This window comes from Lampris incognitus, chromosome 7 (assembly GCF_029633865.1).
Source record: "Lampris incognitus isolate fLamInc1 chromosome 7, fLamInc1.hap2, whole genome shotgun sequence".
Lineage (NCBI taxonomy): Eukaryota > Metazoa > Chordata > Actinopteri > Lampriformes > Lampridae > Lampris > Lampris incognitus.
In genome coordinates this window covers 26,027,147-26,044,496 of record NC_079217.1, presented here as the reverse complement: position 1 = coordinate 26,044,496, position 17,350 = coordinate 26,027,147, and the positions used below count along the sequence as shown (strand labels likewise).

At 42.0% G+C, this 17,350-nt stretch overlaps 1 protein-coding gene across 1 annotated transcript in view; it reads right to left on the bottom strand.

The window, feature by feature from the left end:
- grik4 (glutamate receptor, ionotropic, kainate 4) overlaps nt 1-17,350 on the bottom strand; it is a 275,842-nt gene that overhangs the window by 183,782 nt on the left and 74,710 nt on the right. The gene's annotated exons all lie outside the window — the stretch shown is intronic.

The following is a 17,350-nucleotide window of genomic DNA, read 5'->3' as shown; positions in this document are numbered from 1 at the left end:
GCAGTTATAACTCCTTTACCTCCAGCGCCCTGCTAAGTACAAACCAAACTCCGACTGCCAGCGAGTGTAACTCCGCAATGATTGAAAGAATAGATAAGATGCAGGTGGAAACTACAAAAATTCCCTTCATTGAAGAAACAGTCAAAGAAAACAGTGACCATTAATAGCCTCGTTAACAGGCTGGATGTCACGGAAAAACGGATGGAAGATGTCAGACAAAGTTGATTCTCTGCAGGGCAAGGTTGAGAAATTGGAGAAGGAGAGCGGTGAGCATCGTGACAGATGTCATGATCTGGATACATACAGAAGGAGATGGAATTTAAGGGTCGCTGGTATCCAAGAACAGACCAGGGAGAATGTGGGGAAAAAATCACCGACCTGTTCAGCAAAGTGTCACCTGATATTGCAGACCAGCTCGCCGCCACGGTGGACCTCGCTCACAGGCTTTGTCCCCGGTTTGGAGACGCACGATCCTCCTGACGCATGTTGGTGCAATTTACATCTCGCACCCACAGGGACAAGATCTGGAGAGATGCCAGACATGTGATCTGCTGAAACAACAAACCATAAGGCTATCTCCCACAAGACATCAAAGATGCCAGGAATAAAGTGTGGCCTTTAGTCGACAAAGCAAAGAAGGGGGGGGGGCGCTGGCTTTCGGGGCTCCTTGGCCATTATTGGAAGGTAAAGGAATCACAGTGAAAGACGTTTAATCAAGTCAACTTATTTTTCAGGGATCTGTTTGTAACGGGTAAAACCCTTGACTCTGTTCTTTTCTTTTTTAGGGAAGCGTTGAATTGCCTCTTTTTAAATTGGGAATGTTATGTTACTTATATTGCTGTTCGCTAAATAGTTTTAAAACCATTCTTTGGATGTATGTGTTAACACACCGTTCTTCCGCTAGATTGGGTGAGTTACGCTTGTTCTTATGAACTTGCATACTTGATGCCTTTAGTCAAGCTTAAGGAATGTTGACCTTTTCCAATCTTAAGTATAGTTATGTCATTAAGATGATAACAGAGATTGGGCAATATTTAAATGGTTGTTTAACAGTTAAAAATATATCTTGACCTAATACCACTATTTTTGCACTTCTAGTTACGAGGAAAACTAGTTCTATTTTGTCTAGTATAGGATTTTGTTCTGTTTAAATTTCTTAGTTTTATGTCTTTGTCTCTAATATCTGTCAGTGCCAGGGGTCTCTAAAAATGTCAAACATAAAGCTTTGTTCCTGTTTGCAAAAAAACATCTGATTTTTGCGTTTTTCAAGAATGCCACTCAGCTACTAACTTGGAGATCACAATGGGGAAATGATGTATGGCTAGCACATGGATCGGAGTATTCAGCTGGGGTAGCTATATTAAATAATGGGGATATTTTAGGTTGTGAAAGGGACACTTTGGGTCACTTTTGCTTAATGGTAATCTCTCTAAACCAGATAGTCTTCATAATCAACATGTATATGGATACAACTCATCTAGAGAAAATAACATGTTTTTTAAAACCTGGAAGAGAAAATCTTTGGTACCCTAGGGCATTATTTATATTGGGAGGGGATTTTAATGTAACTATCGACAATACGATGGACAGATGGCCACCTAGGAATTCTGGATCTTCTAACTCGTATTTAAAACGTTTTATGGAAAATTTTGACATGGTAGATATTTGGAGAGAAATTTTCTCAAAACCGTCAATACACCTGGTGTAAAAGACCTCTCGCGACAGTCGAGGATACATTTTTGGCGAATTTCTAGATGTCTGGCTGATGGGGACTTGTCTGTTGCTATTTAATCCACTTCATTAACTGATCACAAAACTATATACATTGCTGTTTCCCTTCTACCTCTTTTTCACCTCCTATGAAAGCCTCACTATGGAAACTCAACAACTCTTGTTTGATCAGGTGCCACGTAAAATAAGGGGAGTTAAGCTAGTGGTAAAAACTCCTATAGCTATTATTGGAAACTGCTTAAAGTTGATGAGGAAATTTGGAAGTGATCTGGCTAAGAAGAGAAGGACTGCAGAAGAAAATTATCTACCAGTTGGCATGTTTTTCTCAGGAGAATTTATCTGATGAGCATAAAGAATATTTACAACTGCAAAATAAATTGGATATGTTTAGAATAAAAAAAGAAAGAACACTCAGAGCTAGGAAAAGAAGGCTGGAGGAGGGGGAACAAAAGTCCTCTTCTTGAAACTCGAATTTCTTTTTGATAATTCTACTGTAGATCAACTACTAATAGATAACAATGTAGTTAATGACCCTAGAGGAATTGCTTCTTTCTGTGCCAATTTTTACAGCAATCTCTACAAGTCCCAATACTCGGCAGAAGCAGCCACAGCTTTTCTTGACTCAATCACTCAATGTAGTCTTATCCACAGATGATAGGAATTCATGTGATTATACAATTGATGTTAAGGAAGATGAAAAAGTGATAGATTTGAAAAATAAATCACCTGGAAATGATGGCTTTACTGATGAATTCTACAAAATGTTTGCTGAACAATTATCCCCCGTTTTGGTTAGAAAGTATACAAAAATGAGCTCTCCCACCCATCATGACTCAGGGGATCACTACTTTAATTCCAAAACCTAACGACCTGTTATTGTTAGATAATTGGCGCCCCATCACGCTTCTCAATAATGATTACAAAATATTAGCCTTATTGTTTGCTCAAAGATTAAAAGATGTTTTAGATACTATAATAGATGAGACACAATCAGGATTCAGGGGAAATCGACACATCGCATTAGATTGGTTCTAGATTTGTTAGATTATAAGGACCTTGTTGATAGTGATGACCTCATTCTCTTTCTTGACTTTTATAAAGCCTTTAATTCTGTGGAACTTGACTTCATTTATAAAACCCTAGCAAAGTTTGGTTTCGGAGACTTCTTTTGAAAAACTTTTAAAACTCTTTATAATAACGGTAGTAGCTCAATGACGTTAAAATATGGTACTTCTCCAAGGTTCTCCCATCTCCCCCTTATCTCTTTTTGATCGCTGCCTGACTTCTTGCCACTTATATTTCCAGTAGTGATTTGCAGGGTGTAGTGGTTGCGGACAGACACGTCTTCATAAGCCAACTGGCAAAAGATACAACCCTCTTAAAAGATGCTGCTCATATTCCTCGTGCCTTGGACCTTAAGAATTTTTCCAATGCTTCCGGTTTGTTTAAATATGAATAAATGTGAAATAATGCCTATCAAGACATGCAAAATGTCATCTATATGTGGTATTCCAATTAAGAATCAAGTTACATATTTGGGTGTAAATATTACAAAAGATGAATCTGTAAGATGTTCTTTGAATTTTGAGCCGATCATTGAAAAGACGAGGGAAAATTTAATATATGGTTACAGAGAGATGTATCGAGAGGGAGATGTCTTCTCTCAAAAGCTGAAGGCATTTCAAGACTAACTTATGTTGCTCGTTCCTTATCTGTTGAAAATGCAACTGCAAAAAAAAGATTGATAACCTTTTGTTTAAAATTTTCTATGGAAGAAAAACACACATTTTGTAAAAAGCTATTATGAATACTACTGATTGTGGAGGATTAAACATTTTGGATTTTAAACAATACATTTAAGATTAATTGGATAAGACGGTTCATGAAAAACACCGCTTCCTTATGGAATTTCATCCCCAATCTTTTTTTTTTTTTTTTAAATAGGTGGCCTGAAATTTGTTTTGCAATGCAATTATGATATTCTCAAAATACCCATAAAATTATACAACTTTCATAAGCACTCTGTTGGCTTGGTCTCTCCTATATAAACACAACTCTCCTCATAAATACTTTATATGGAACAATGGGAATATAGTTTATAAAAATTGCTCATTCTTTGAAAACTGGTTTTAATGGTGATATAGGTTGGTGAGTCAACTGCTCAACTCAGAAGGTCACTTGCTGAATTACTCTGAATTTTTATCAAAATTTCAAATACCAGTACCTCCAAAGGAGTAAGCAATTGTTTCTGATACCATTCCTTCTGGTGCTGTGATGCTAAGAGGCTCAAAATTAAGCGTTTCTGTTGTTCGCTCTATAGAGCTGGATGAATCTGTAATCGGTAAACTGTGTTTTTTAAAATTGTAAAAGTAGAAATAGATGTATTAGAGCTTCGTTCCAAAGAGATATAGTATCAATACCTTATGTGAAATTCTTTTGGGACAAATTTGTGGAGAACATTCCTTGGAAAAGAGTTTGGACTTCACCTCTGAATTACCTGTTAACTAAAAGTGAGAGAAATCACGTTTAAGCTGATACTTAGAGCCTACCCTGCTGAATTATATCTTAAAAAGGCGTAAAAAAATGATATTGATATTGGTTGCTCATTTTGCGTTACTATGCCTGAAACTGCTCTGCATCTATTTTGGTATTGTACACATACTAAAAAGTTTTGGGCTGATGTCCTTTTTTTTTATCCAAATACACATTATCTTTCCTTTATCTTTGAAAATGTACTTCTTGGCTTCTTTGATTTTAAGGAGAAAGCTGACCATTTTTTTATTGTAAATCTTATATTTTTACTTGCCAAATTTCATATTCATAAATGTAAATTTAGAAATTCTACACCTTCTTTCACCGCATTCAAAAAGGAACTTAAACGTTATTTGGATACTATTAGATCATCTACCAATGTGAAAGGAATTAAAACTATACATCCGTACTCATCTGTGGTCTCATACTATTGAGTTGGTATTTGTGGCATCTTTAGAATAAGCATTCCCTACCCCTGGAAAGTGTTTTAATTGTATCTGTTTATGTATGTATCTTTGTGTATAAATTATCTTGTAATGTTTTGTAATTGCAAAAAAAGCGCGACATCAATGCACCAAGCCTAGGGACGTCCGACGTAACACGTGTTGGTATGCAATGGAATGGACTGCTACCTGGACGCCCCCCCCCCACATTTTCTTTTTTTTTGTGTTTTTTTTTTTTTTTTGGTCTGGAAGTTTTTCTACTGTTAGTGTCTGCACTACTTTTGTTGCATCAGAGAGACTGGCGTAAAAGATTTTCACTGGGGTGGTATGACAATAAACTGAATTGCATTGAATAAATTGGCAATATATCGGTCCGTAATACTTAGGCCCAGTTATTTTCAAACGGAATTTTAACAGGGGAATTTTAAACAAGCTTGACGAATAATGCGTACTCTAAACAAACGAAATAGAATAATAAGTAAGCTATAGGCCAATTAAGCCCTTGAAGTTTGAGAATGCAGTGAACACTGCAGAGAAAACTACAATACGTTACTGAAATTTTACTTTGGGTAAAAAAAAAACAGTTACTTCTAGCTGAAAATTAGTCTAGAAAACTCAGTAGCTCACTTCCTGTTCCTACTTCTTTTTTTCTTCAGTTCTAGTCAGGCTTTTAGTGCAATTCCTCTGAGTAATTCTGAAATACTTGATAAAAAAACAGGCCCAAAATTTGTATTGTAGCGAAGAGGCTACCCCGTTAGAATTGTGCCCTCCTGTTTTACCCATCAGGCACTGCGTTCAGATTGTAAGTGATGTTATTAAATGTTGCAAGTGTTTTATGTGGTTTTATGCGTTTATGTGATTACTGTTTGGTGTGGTGTAATAGTAGTTGTCGTTCTGTTGTGTTGTGTAACTTTGGTACTGAAACCATGATCAACATTACTGTTTACGGAAATGAGCCCCATGTATTGACTTAAAGGTTACAGTGATAATTGGAAACTTGAAGCACAAATTTTATGAGCATGTGTTGGTTTATTGGAGAGTTAATTAGTTCTTATCATGGTACTGAACATAAATAAGAGTGCTTTGTGTTTTTCTGCTTATGATTCACCACACTTCGAAATCTAAATTGCAGCACTGTATTAATCTTGACCTACTGTCTTTAATTATCGCCACATTCAGTGCTGCTTTTGCTTAAAGGGATGAAAACTGTAAAATAATACATGCCTAGATTGAAAGCCCGTCAGAAATGTTTCGGGCATGCTTGACCATTTATGAGAAAGTTGTAAGTGGTTTTGTGTTGCTATTCCAGCGGTGGCTAACCATGTGCCATGGAGAGCCATGTGTATGCAGGTTTTCATTCCAACCCGACTCCACACCAGGTGATTTCACTGATTAGCAACCCATCAACCAAAGAGGAAGAATGTATCAGTGAAATAACCTGGTGTGGAGTCCGGCTGGAATGAACCTGCCTTCCTAACCCAATAGGAGGCTCCAGGGGTGGGCAATCTTATCCAGAAAGAGCCGGTGTGGGTGCAGGTTTTTGTTCCAACCAAGCGGTTACACACCAGATCCCACTAATCAACCAGTAGCGATTTTGCGGAGGGACTTGATTAGGAGACACAGCTGTGTAACTGATTGGTTGGAGCAAAGACCCACACCGGCCCTTTCTGGATAAGATTGCCCACCCTTGTAGGCAGTCAGCTGGAAGAGCGATGCATGACTTCCTGCTGAGAGATCCGGTGTAACTCATCCACTCCGCAATACGAACCGTATGAAATGCCAAATCAACTTCCATAGACAAGATGGCGGAAAGTGACTCGGAAGGCAGCGAGTACGAATTAGACTAACAGATTCCTTTAGCGCAGGGAAATGGTGTAGAAATAGTTGAAGTGATGGCTTGGGATCCTGGCGTTTCAAATCTATTTTCCCCCCCTCCCCAATTGTACTTGGCCAATTACCCTACTCTTCCCACCCGCAGACACGGCCAGTTGTGTCGCTAGAGACACCCGACCAAGCCGGAGGTAACACGGGGATTCGAACCGCCGACCCCCGTGTGCTGAGCCAACATGACGTCAGAGCATTTATGCGAGCAAGCCAGGGGATTTCTGATTGGTCAAAGCTGTTTCAATGGCGGCATTCACGAAATCATCCAAGATGAAGCACTTCTGCTAAAAACATGAGCCTTGAATATGGTATCTTTGTTGGATGAGCTCTGTATTTTTAGCCTTTCACATATCATTAGTCTTTCTTTCTGTACCATCACTGATATGCATCATAGTCTCTTTCTGGCTGGATTTTTTCCTTTCCCTTTAACCTCACTGATGCGTCATTGCTTTCCTCTCTCACTGAAAAACTTTTCTAATCAATTTACAGGATGACTCCGTTAATTTTACAACTGTGGATCTTATTTTTGTAGTTTTTATGATTGTGCTTATCAGTTGTATCATTTTACCCATTGCCGCCATTATGTAGCTCTCGGACACACAGCTCTGCTGGACACGGCTTTACAATGGTGTCTTATGGACTATGATCGTCAGACTTGTTTCAACAAGTCCAGTTACACCCAATTATTTAAACCAAGTAAATGGAAGTGTAAACGAAATTAATGTTAAAAGTTACTACTCGAAATGTCCAGTATTATCAACATTGGTCAATGGTCAATCATGTTAAGTTATGAGAAACACTCTGACACCGTGACTTTGGGTACACAAGACTCCCTCTATTAACCCCTTCGTGTCCCCTTTTTCCAGGGGATGAGACCACTCCCACATCTCCCTTTCTAGAGGAACAACAACAAACTCTGTACAGTAAACAAGTAAGATTCTAAAATGTAAAAAATGCATAATGCTGACCTCAGTATCATGCAAATAGTACCCTGAATGAACATTCAACATGAGATCAGTACATCTTCTGCCCCCCCCTTTTTTTTAACTGGGGAACATTGTATTAAACGTGGAACAATGACACAACTTTTTTTTTCCTAGAGTACAGGGTAGACTACCTGTAACTCTCTCCACATACCTGGGGCATTATTCTGGCCCCGTCCGAAGCTGTGTGGGTTTACTATGTACTAGTAAAGTTTTTGAGGTATGTCGGGGGGCACCTGGTTCTCTCAGGGTACCGTCGAGGGGATGATTGTTGGGGAGGAGCTGCATTATCAGTCTCAGCCAGTGGGGGATCTCCATGACTGGGGTCAGTGGTTGGAGGGCCGGTGTCTGAGATCAGTTGGGGAGGGCCAGTGTCTGGGTAGGATTGAGTGAGATGACAACGGTTTCTTCTGATTGTTTGGCCCTGAACACTGACATAGAAGGACCATGGTGTGTCTGCATGCTGTTGTACCACACCCCTTTCACGAGAGTCCTGTACCCAGACCGGGTCTCCTGGGTGCAAAGAACTGAGGGTCTTTGCATGGTGTCGGCAGTCAAAGTGTACCCTTTGGTTGAGCTTGGACTGTCTGTCCTTTTATACAAACTCAGACAGGTATGGCCACCTGGGGGCCAGCAGTGAGGGCAAAGTGGGGAGGGTCGTGCACGGCTTCCTGCCTTGCAGAAGCTCTGCTGGGCTGAGTCCATTGGAAAGGGGAGTTGACCTGTATGCCAAGAGGGCTAGGTAGGGGTCTAGTGATTTCCGCAGGAGCTGCTTCGCTGTTTGAACTGCACTCTCTGCTGCTCCGTTGCTTTGGGGGACCGGTGGGCTTGAGGTTGTGTGTGTGAAGCCCCAGGTGTCAGCAAGCTGTCAAAAAGTTTCTGAGGCAAAATCATTATCACTGATGACCTGGGAGGGAACTCCCAGACGAGAGAACCATGACTTCATTCGTTCTATTACTGAGCTTGATGTGGTTGAGGTCAACTTAGTAGTCAAAGACCAACAGGTAGGTCGAGTTGTTGAGATGAAAGAGGTCAGCACCTAGTTTTCTCTATAGACCCTCTGGTGTCGAACCTGGGAATGGAGGTTTTGGGGCCTGTCTTCTGAACCTGGCACAGTTGTCACATTTCTCTACTTTCGCTTGTGACTGTTTGCTGAGACCAGACCACCAGACAGATGAGTTGGCTCTCTCTCTGATTTTTGTTATGCCTTGGTGGCCTTCGTGTAGCCTGTCTAGGATGTCCTCACGCATTGAAGAGGGGATGACTAGTCTTGTCTCTTGTCTCCTTAAGCACTAGTCCATAAGCCACATTGATGTCACTTAATACTGCCCAGTACGGTTTCAGCGCATAGTCGTGTTTAACCTCCTTTGGCCAGCCATTTTGACAGTATTGCTTTACCTGGCATAGAAGTGTGTCTGCCTCCTGTTCCTGTTGGAGCTGTTGAAGATGTTTCTCTGTTATGGGGGGAGTGGAGAGAACAGCGCTCACATATGCCTCGATGACCTGCTCCTCTGCCTGATTGGACTGGGGAGGAGTCTGAGGCACCAGCACCCTTGACAGTGTGTCCGTAGTGGCTAGGTCCTTGCCTGGTATGTGGGCAATGGAGAACTTGAATTACATCAGTCTCATACGAAAGCGTTTCATTCTGGGTGAAATTTCATCAAGCCGCTTTGAGCCAAGCAGTGCTAGCAATGGCTTGTGGTCTGTGTCCACTTGAAATGTGAGCCCTATAAGGAAATCCCTAAAGTGTTCACAGGCCCAAGTAGTGGCGAGGGCCTCCTTTTCAACCTGTGCATAATGTCGTTCGGTATCGGAGAGGGATCTAGATGGATAAGCAATGGGACATCAGTCCGCATTGTCCTTTTTCTGCAGCAAAACAGCCCCAAGTTCATAGGACGAGCCATCTGCTGAGACTTTGGTGTCTGCTGTAGGGTAATAGAGAGCTAGTCCAGGGGGAGTTGTGAATTCCCTTTTGATGTCACTGAATGACTGACTTTGCTGGGGTCTCCAGCTCCATGCACTGTTTTTGTTCAGTAGCTCCCTGATGGGCCTGGATTTGTCAGCGAGGTAAGGGATGTATTTACCCAGGTGATTAACTAAGCCCATGAATCTCCTCACTTTAGTCAAGTTTATGGGAGTAGGCATTTGTGTGACTGCTGCGACTTTTTCTGGGTCTGCCCGAATGCCATTTCCGTCGATGAGTTGGCCTAGGAATTTCACCTGTTGTCTGGCAAACTCACATTTTTGTGTGTTCAGGGTCAGCCCTGCTCATACAAGGCATTCAAGGACAGCATACAGGCGTTTGTCATGTTCATCCTGGGTTGCTGCGCAGATCAGTATGTCATCCATTTGGCAGATGACCCCTTCCAGGCCATCAAGGAGTTGCGACATTTGGCACTGGAAGTGTTCGGGAGCAGATGAGATGCCAAATGGTAGCCTCTTGAAGTATTAGCGCTGGAAGGGTGTGATGAATGTGGTCAGCTTTTGTGAGGCTTCAGACAATTCAACTTGCCAAAATCCTGCCTGGGCATCCAGTTTGGTGAAGATATTGGCATCTCTTAACTGTCCTAATGTGTGTCCCACACAGGGTAGCACATGAAGCTCCCGCCACACACTCTCATTTAAAGGACTCAAGTCCACACAGATCCAGACTGTGTCATGTGGCGTAGGCACCACTACCATCCCTGCACACCATTCTGTTGGTTCCTCAAAACGGGCTATGATGCCCAGGTCAAGCATGCGCCCAAGTTCTGTTTTGACCTTCCCCAGCAGGGGGACTGCTACTCGTCTGGATGTAGTCAGTGCAAAGGGCTGGGCATCAGGCATCAGCTGGATGTGATATTCACCCTCCAGTTTCCCAATACCTTGAAAAAGGTTGGGAAAAGTCACCTTAACCTCCTGTTCTAGGTCAGAAGACACCAACCGCACCCCAAGCTGTGTTGGTCTAATCACCAGTCTGAGTGCTGTGAGAGCTGGGCGACCTAGCAAAGGCGTACGGAGACCACGAACCACATAGATGTTCTGTTGAGTCGACTTCACCATGGAGCAGCATGGTCTGGACCTTCCCTCTCATGTTGAGGGGTGTTTGGCCAGGGCCTTAAAGGACTTTAGCCGTGTGCAACAGCGGGTTTGTTGACAGCTGGTGGTATAGACTCTCTGGTATAACTGTGATGTCTGCCCCAGTGTCTATTTTGAACTGGACGTTTTGGTCGAACAGGCTGAGCGTAGCTGTCCATGGTCTCTCTGAGTCTGCTCCAACAGAGCCCAGAAATGCAATGTGAGTCTCATCTTCATCTAGGAGCTCTGACACTGTAGATTGTGATCTGCAGACTGTCATGTATTGACCCTTTTTCAGGCATTTCTTGCAGAATACATCTCTGGTTGGGCACATCCGTCTATTATGGGGAGTCTTTCCACACCATGAACATGGTTTTGTCACTTGGTTTGTCCCACGTTTTCACTCTTTTGTGCGGGCCTGCTTGGTTCACTGATTATTTGGAAATGTTTTTTGCCGTGTAAAACGCTGTGGTGGAGCCCTTTATTGTGCTATAGCCTCTACCATTTGTCCTGGATCACTGTCATCACCTAGCAGGGTTTGCTATTTCTTTATTGTTTCTTTCTGAATAGCCAACATTTTTGCTTTCTCTAAAGTGAGCTCTGCATCCATCTGCATTTTCTCTGACAAAGATCTGTCACGAAGTCCAACAACAATTCTGTCCTTTATTAGCTGCTCACGTAGTAGTCCACAGTCACAGTGTGTACTGAGTTCATGCAATGCTATGATAAACTCGTCAACTGATTCTCCACTTTCTTGGAATCTTTTGTTGAATTGTCTCTATCAAAGATCACATTACGTTTTGAAACAAAATGATCATTAAGCTGCCCTGTGACTATGTCATAAACTTTAAGCTGGTCAGCCGTCAGATTTCTAGAGCGCACGATAGCCTCCCCCTCGGCACCCATACAGCAACGTATTCACTTGCCTGTCCTGAGGTTGCTTGTCTAAGCCTGATGCTTGGCTGAAGTGCTCAAAGTGGGTGAACCACTGCGACCATTCTTCTGGGTGAGTGAAATCAAATTCGGGAGGGGGGTGCTTACGGTATTGGCTCTGCCATCGTCTTGCTTGCTTGCTTCTCCGACGTGGGTTTTGATGCGAACGTTATGTTAGCTAGCTGTAGGGTTGCCAACTGTTCCTTGAAATAAGGAATCGTTCCTTATTATATATATAAAATATATATTGATAAATAATATATATATATATATATATATATAAATTATATATATATATATATATATATATATATATTAATGTGTGTGTGTGTATAGTGTAAGGCACATTATATTTGTTATGCCTGCGCTGCCCCATCCATCCAATCCCCGTCCCTGTCCCCTGTTCCTTGTGTCCATTTCAAGGAGTTGGCAACCCTAGCTAGCCGTGACCTAGCTAGCAAACTGCGTTAGCTTAGCTACCAACGTTACTTGGTTTAAATTATCAAACTAGACACAAAACGTTCGGGAGTGGGTTTCTTTGCAGGTGAAACGTTACTGAAACCCGACCACTTCTTTCGATTGCTTCTACACGTTTTGTTGTCGTCCACTTCTGACACCATGTTAAGTTATAAGAGAGACAGTCTGACACCGTGACTTCGGGTACACAAGACTCCCTCTATTAAACCCTTCGCACACCCTTTTTCCAGGGGACGAGACCACTCCTACAGATCACATGGCTGAGCTACTTCCTGGTTCACCTTGCAGGAATGACCATCGTATTTACATTAGGTACTCATCGACTAACAACCTGGCCAGCACAATGGAGTAGACAATGATAGAGAATGGGAAAATATGTACACAGTCCCACTGGGGCACTGGGGTTTTTCTTTTGAAAGAACCAGTTAAAGGATTATATTCCACAGCCCCATAATACGCCATTGTAAATCTGTCTAGCAGTGGTCCTGTGTCCGAGATCTGCACAATAAAGTAAAAATTATAGAACTAATTTACATAAAGGCAAAAACTATGAGAAGACTGACTGTAAAAACAACCAGAATTATCCATTGAGAATTTAGTATTTAGTTTGCATCCCGATGTGCTATACTTAAATAAACTTGCAGTTGTGTTGTCTGTCCAAGTAAACATTTGCTGATCAGTAAACTTTTGCTACCACAAAATAGTTTGCAATCTCCAATCCCCAACAATTAATTTGTTCGTTTCCATGTCAGCTGCTTTTAATATGCTCATTGGGGGGGTGCAGCGCTCCCTAGTGGCGGGTGCAGCCCCCCCCCCAGTAGTGGCAGGCAGGTGGCTGTGAAACATCTTAGACCCAACAGTATGCCTAACTTTTCCTAACATACAAATGAAAAAAACAAAACCAAAACAAAACCAACATACGTTTAGTTTAACCAGTGGGCTAGGCCTGCGTGAATGTACATTTTTAATAATAGTGAGTATTAAAAATGTACATTGGAACCAAATCTCTACACACGCGCCTACAAACAAAACAATGATGTCATATTGTAGCTACCGGGGGAAGCGGTCACTCTGACTATCAGCGGTTCTGTGCTGGGGGAGCACAATGGCTGATGCGACTGTTAATGTTATGTCCCTTTTCCACTACAGGGTACCGGCTCAACTCGACTCTTGAGTGTCATTTTCCGCTACCGTAACAGTACCCCCTCAAATTAGCTGGTCTGCATTGATTTTGGTACCCGCTCCAGTTTTGTTGGAACCTCGACAAAGGTGGTACCAGAAAAGTGGTAACAGGGGCCAAAATGCCGGTACGTTCCAGTACTGGAAAACAAAAGTCGAGTCGAGCCGGTACCATGTCGTGGAAAAGGGGCATTATTAAAAGTGTGTTTTAATGATGTGGTATTCATGTTGTGGTTATTATAGTGTTGTTGTTTTGGGGATTCGTCTCGGACTAAGTAGGAGACCGTTTACTAGCTGACTGTAGGACCGTGACTGGGACGGATGTCGCCACATTTGTCTGTGTGTGTGTGTGTGTGTGTGGTGGTGGGGGGGCACATTATGTTGTCAGTTCTGGTCCGTTCTGGCCGATGTGAATAAAAAAGGACTCCCGGGGTCATGCGGTGTATGGGGCACGGGAGTTGCGATTAAAAAGAGATCTGTCTCTCGACTCATTCTTCCACGCCGGCTCGCCACAATACTTTTCGTTTTAGCTGGCAGCCCCCCTACTTAACACATCTCCCCGTGCACCTGAATACGCTGCCATATTGGTAAAATGTATTTATAATGTAAAAGGGGATTATAGTTGAAGTCAGTGTGGAATCATATGACACATAAGCTGTCTTGACATAATGGGGAACATGCCATAGGCGTCATGTGTATTATACAGAACAGTTTGCAACAGATTACAACAAATAACATTCCCATTTGATAATTTCTCTAACAATTTGAAAATAACAGCTTTATAGTTAATTTCATTTTAAATATACAGTCCTTAATGCAAATGTAAAAAAAAAAAGCCCTGCCACCAAAATACAAAACACTAGAATTTTCCCATCACCCCCAAAATGGATTGACAGGTCTCTTAATGCAAGGACTAACACTAAACAACTAAATCCAAGTTTTGAATGTTTTCTGATGCTGCAAAAGGTTTATACATATCAGTAATGACTAAATATTAGACCAAAAAAAGCCTATATATTCAACTATGATCGATTGAGAAAGACACAAAAAGCTCATTTTCAGTTTGTAACTCAAATGTAAATATGAGCAAAGCGCCACCAAAGAGCCAAGACAAACATTTCCCGTGGTCTGCCAGGCTTTGCACTGTTTATGTTGAGAAGCGCAGGAGTGAAAATTGGTTGTCCCTGGTGCTAGGACAATCATTTTGTCCAGGCTTGTTATGTTTCACAGTAGTTAGTTAATCTGCTCCTCTTTCTAATGAACACAAATAACTGTGAGGATGGGAGAGGCAAGGCCCCGTTTCCCGTAGAGTGTGTTTTTTCATTTGTAACCATTAGCGAGAAGCCCACATGGGCTCCATCTCACTTCATTGTGCTTGTCGTGAAAGCAGCCTTATCTGTCACAGTGGAGTGCAGGGACTGATTGATACAGACTAGCGGAAGATGTACTGATCACCTAGTGGGGTCTGTCACTGGCAATATTGTTGCCATTGTCTTAGGTAACCAGCTGCTGACATGCCAACATCTGTTGTTTTGACACTGGAGTTGAGGGATTAGATACACTAAAAAATGTGTGTGCACCTGTTCATTTAAGCAGACCAGGTACACATAAAGACATATCATAGATATGTATGACACAAGTGTGTGTGCGCGCACACGCACACACACAACATTCTCTCCAAATACAGTTGAATAAGTTGCAAAATTCATCATGGCCCTTTATATGAAGGCAGACGGACTTTATATGGGGATACACTGACCCAAAACATTACGACCACTCACAGGTGAACGTTACACAATTAACGTTGATCATCTCCAAACAAGGGCACATGTCCAGTTCTGGGTAGATTTATGGGTAAGCGAACAATCAGTTCTCATAGTCAACATGTTGAATGCAGGAGAAATGGGCAGGAGTAAAGACCTGAGCGACTTTGACAAGGGCCAAATTGTTATGGCCAGATGACTGGATCTCTGAAACGGCAAGGCTTGTGGGCTGCTCCCAGTCAGCAATGGTGAGTACCTACCAACAGCGGTCTGAGGAGGGACAAACCACAAACCGTGGTGACAGGGTGTTGGGCGCCTAAGGCCCATCGATGTAAGAGAGCAACAAAGGCTATCCCATCTGGTCTGAACCGACAGAAGGTCTACTGTGGCACAAGTCACAGATCATTATAATGATGGTTACAGGAGGAATGTGTCACAACACACAGTGCATCCATTCATGTGGATGTTACTTTGACACATGCCATCTACCTAAACATCATTACAGACCAGATACACCCCTTCATGGCAATGGTATTCCCTGATGGCAGTGATGACTTTCAGCAGGATAATGCACCCTGCCACACTGCACATATTATTCAGAAATGATTTGAGGAACATGATGAAGAGTTGAGAGTGTTGCCCTGGCCTCCAATTCTCCAGATTTCAATCCGATTGAGCATCTGTGGGATGTGCTGGACTTATAAGACCGATCCACAGTGGCTCCTCCATCTTGCAACTTACAGGACTTGAAGGGGTGCCAGATACCACAGGACACCTTGGTCTTGTTGAGTCCATGCCTCGGTGGGTCGGTGCCATTTTGGTGGCACACAGAGGTCCAACAACATATTAGGCAGGTGGTCATAATGTTTTGGCTCATCAGTGAGTGTGTGTGTGTGTGTGTGTGTGTGTGTGTGTGTGTGTGTGTAGACACACACACACACCCACCCACACACACACACACATACATACATACATACACACACACACACTATAGATGTCCATTAACCAGGCGTCACCTTCAGGGTAATCATAAGAAGAGCAATGGGACCTTCTAAGAGACAGAGGACACACACACACAACCTAGGCACAGGTGAGACTTCTCCATTTCAATGGCTACATACTGTGAGGATATTCATACTTCTTCACGTAACATTATCCAGTTGGCCCACTCATTCAAGAAAATCTATCTAAATGGCAAAAACAAATTTACTGATGTTTTTTAAATCAATTTTTGGCAGCCCTCTTAAGATGACACATTTTTTTTGCCAAGACTATTGCCACAACAAATCTTGTTTAAGGTCTCTACTCCCATCTCCCACTAAATGACTCCCTGAGATGGAAATCAGAACTACAGCCATGATATGTGGATCTAATAAAAAGGGAACAAAAAAAGGAAATATAAGCAGAAGTGTTGTGAGTTGAAGAGGAGGGGTCTGCATCACTTCGGTAACAGTGCCAAACGTCAAACAGCTATGAATGCTTATAATAGTGGCAATGGCACTTACTGTTGATACTGTGCCGGAGAAGGTGGAGAGAAAATATTTATTTTGTTACCCTAGTTTCCGTTGCACACAAGGGCATCGGCTATTGATTGAGTTTAAAAGTATGCAGATATGTGGTAAAGATGAACTCGCAACGCAGCGGATCAAGCTCACTATGAAATTTCAATCAAATCGCTGCACCCCTCGACGCTGCATGAATTCTCTCATTATAACCCACAACTATAGTACAGAAATAGGGGGAAGCGTAATGACTTTGATTCAGGTGGAAGTAGATTTTTTCTGTTAAAGATTTATATACTACTAACTGTTGTATGTTCTGTTCAAACGTATGCATAGCTTTTGGGCATGCACTAGCTCCTTAGCATAATGTGAATATGTAAAGCATTTAGCAATTCAAAGAAGTAATTTTTCCGTTTCATGGGGCCTTTATTATCAACATATGGTATTATCACAGCCAGTGTTTCAAAAACGCCTGCCCTGTCTCTCAATGCCCCCAGAGAGCTGGCAGCAGCAGGGATGCCTGATCTACTTAACACTAAAATAGTCTAGATTGCTCATTAGAAACACATATTGGATCAGAGGACATTACCCTGACTTGGATGTCAGACTGCTATTTATAGCCATCTTAATCAGATTCAAACGCAGTTTAAAGCACAGCATCTGCTTAGACCAAATCAAATTACACTAGGATACACTATAAGGGACCAAATTACTGTGAATGAAAGATGACTCGGAAACTTTTTAATGTACTGTGTTTTCATGCTGCTGTGTTTAATGTTACTCGACTCGCCCGGCTAAAAATATATCATAGGGTAAAAATAGTACCAAATGTACAATACTAGGAAAAATATCACAGCAGAACCAAA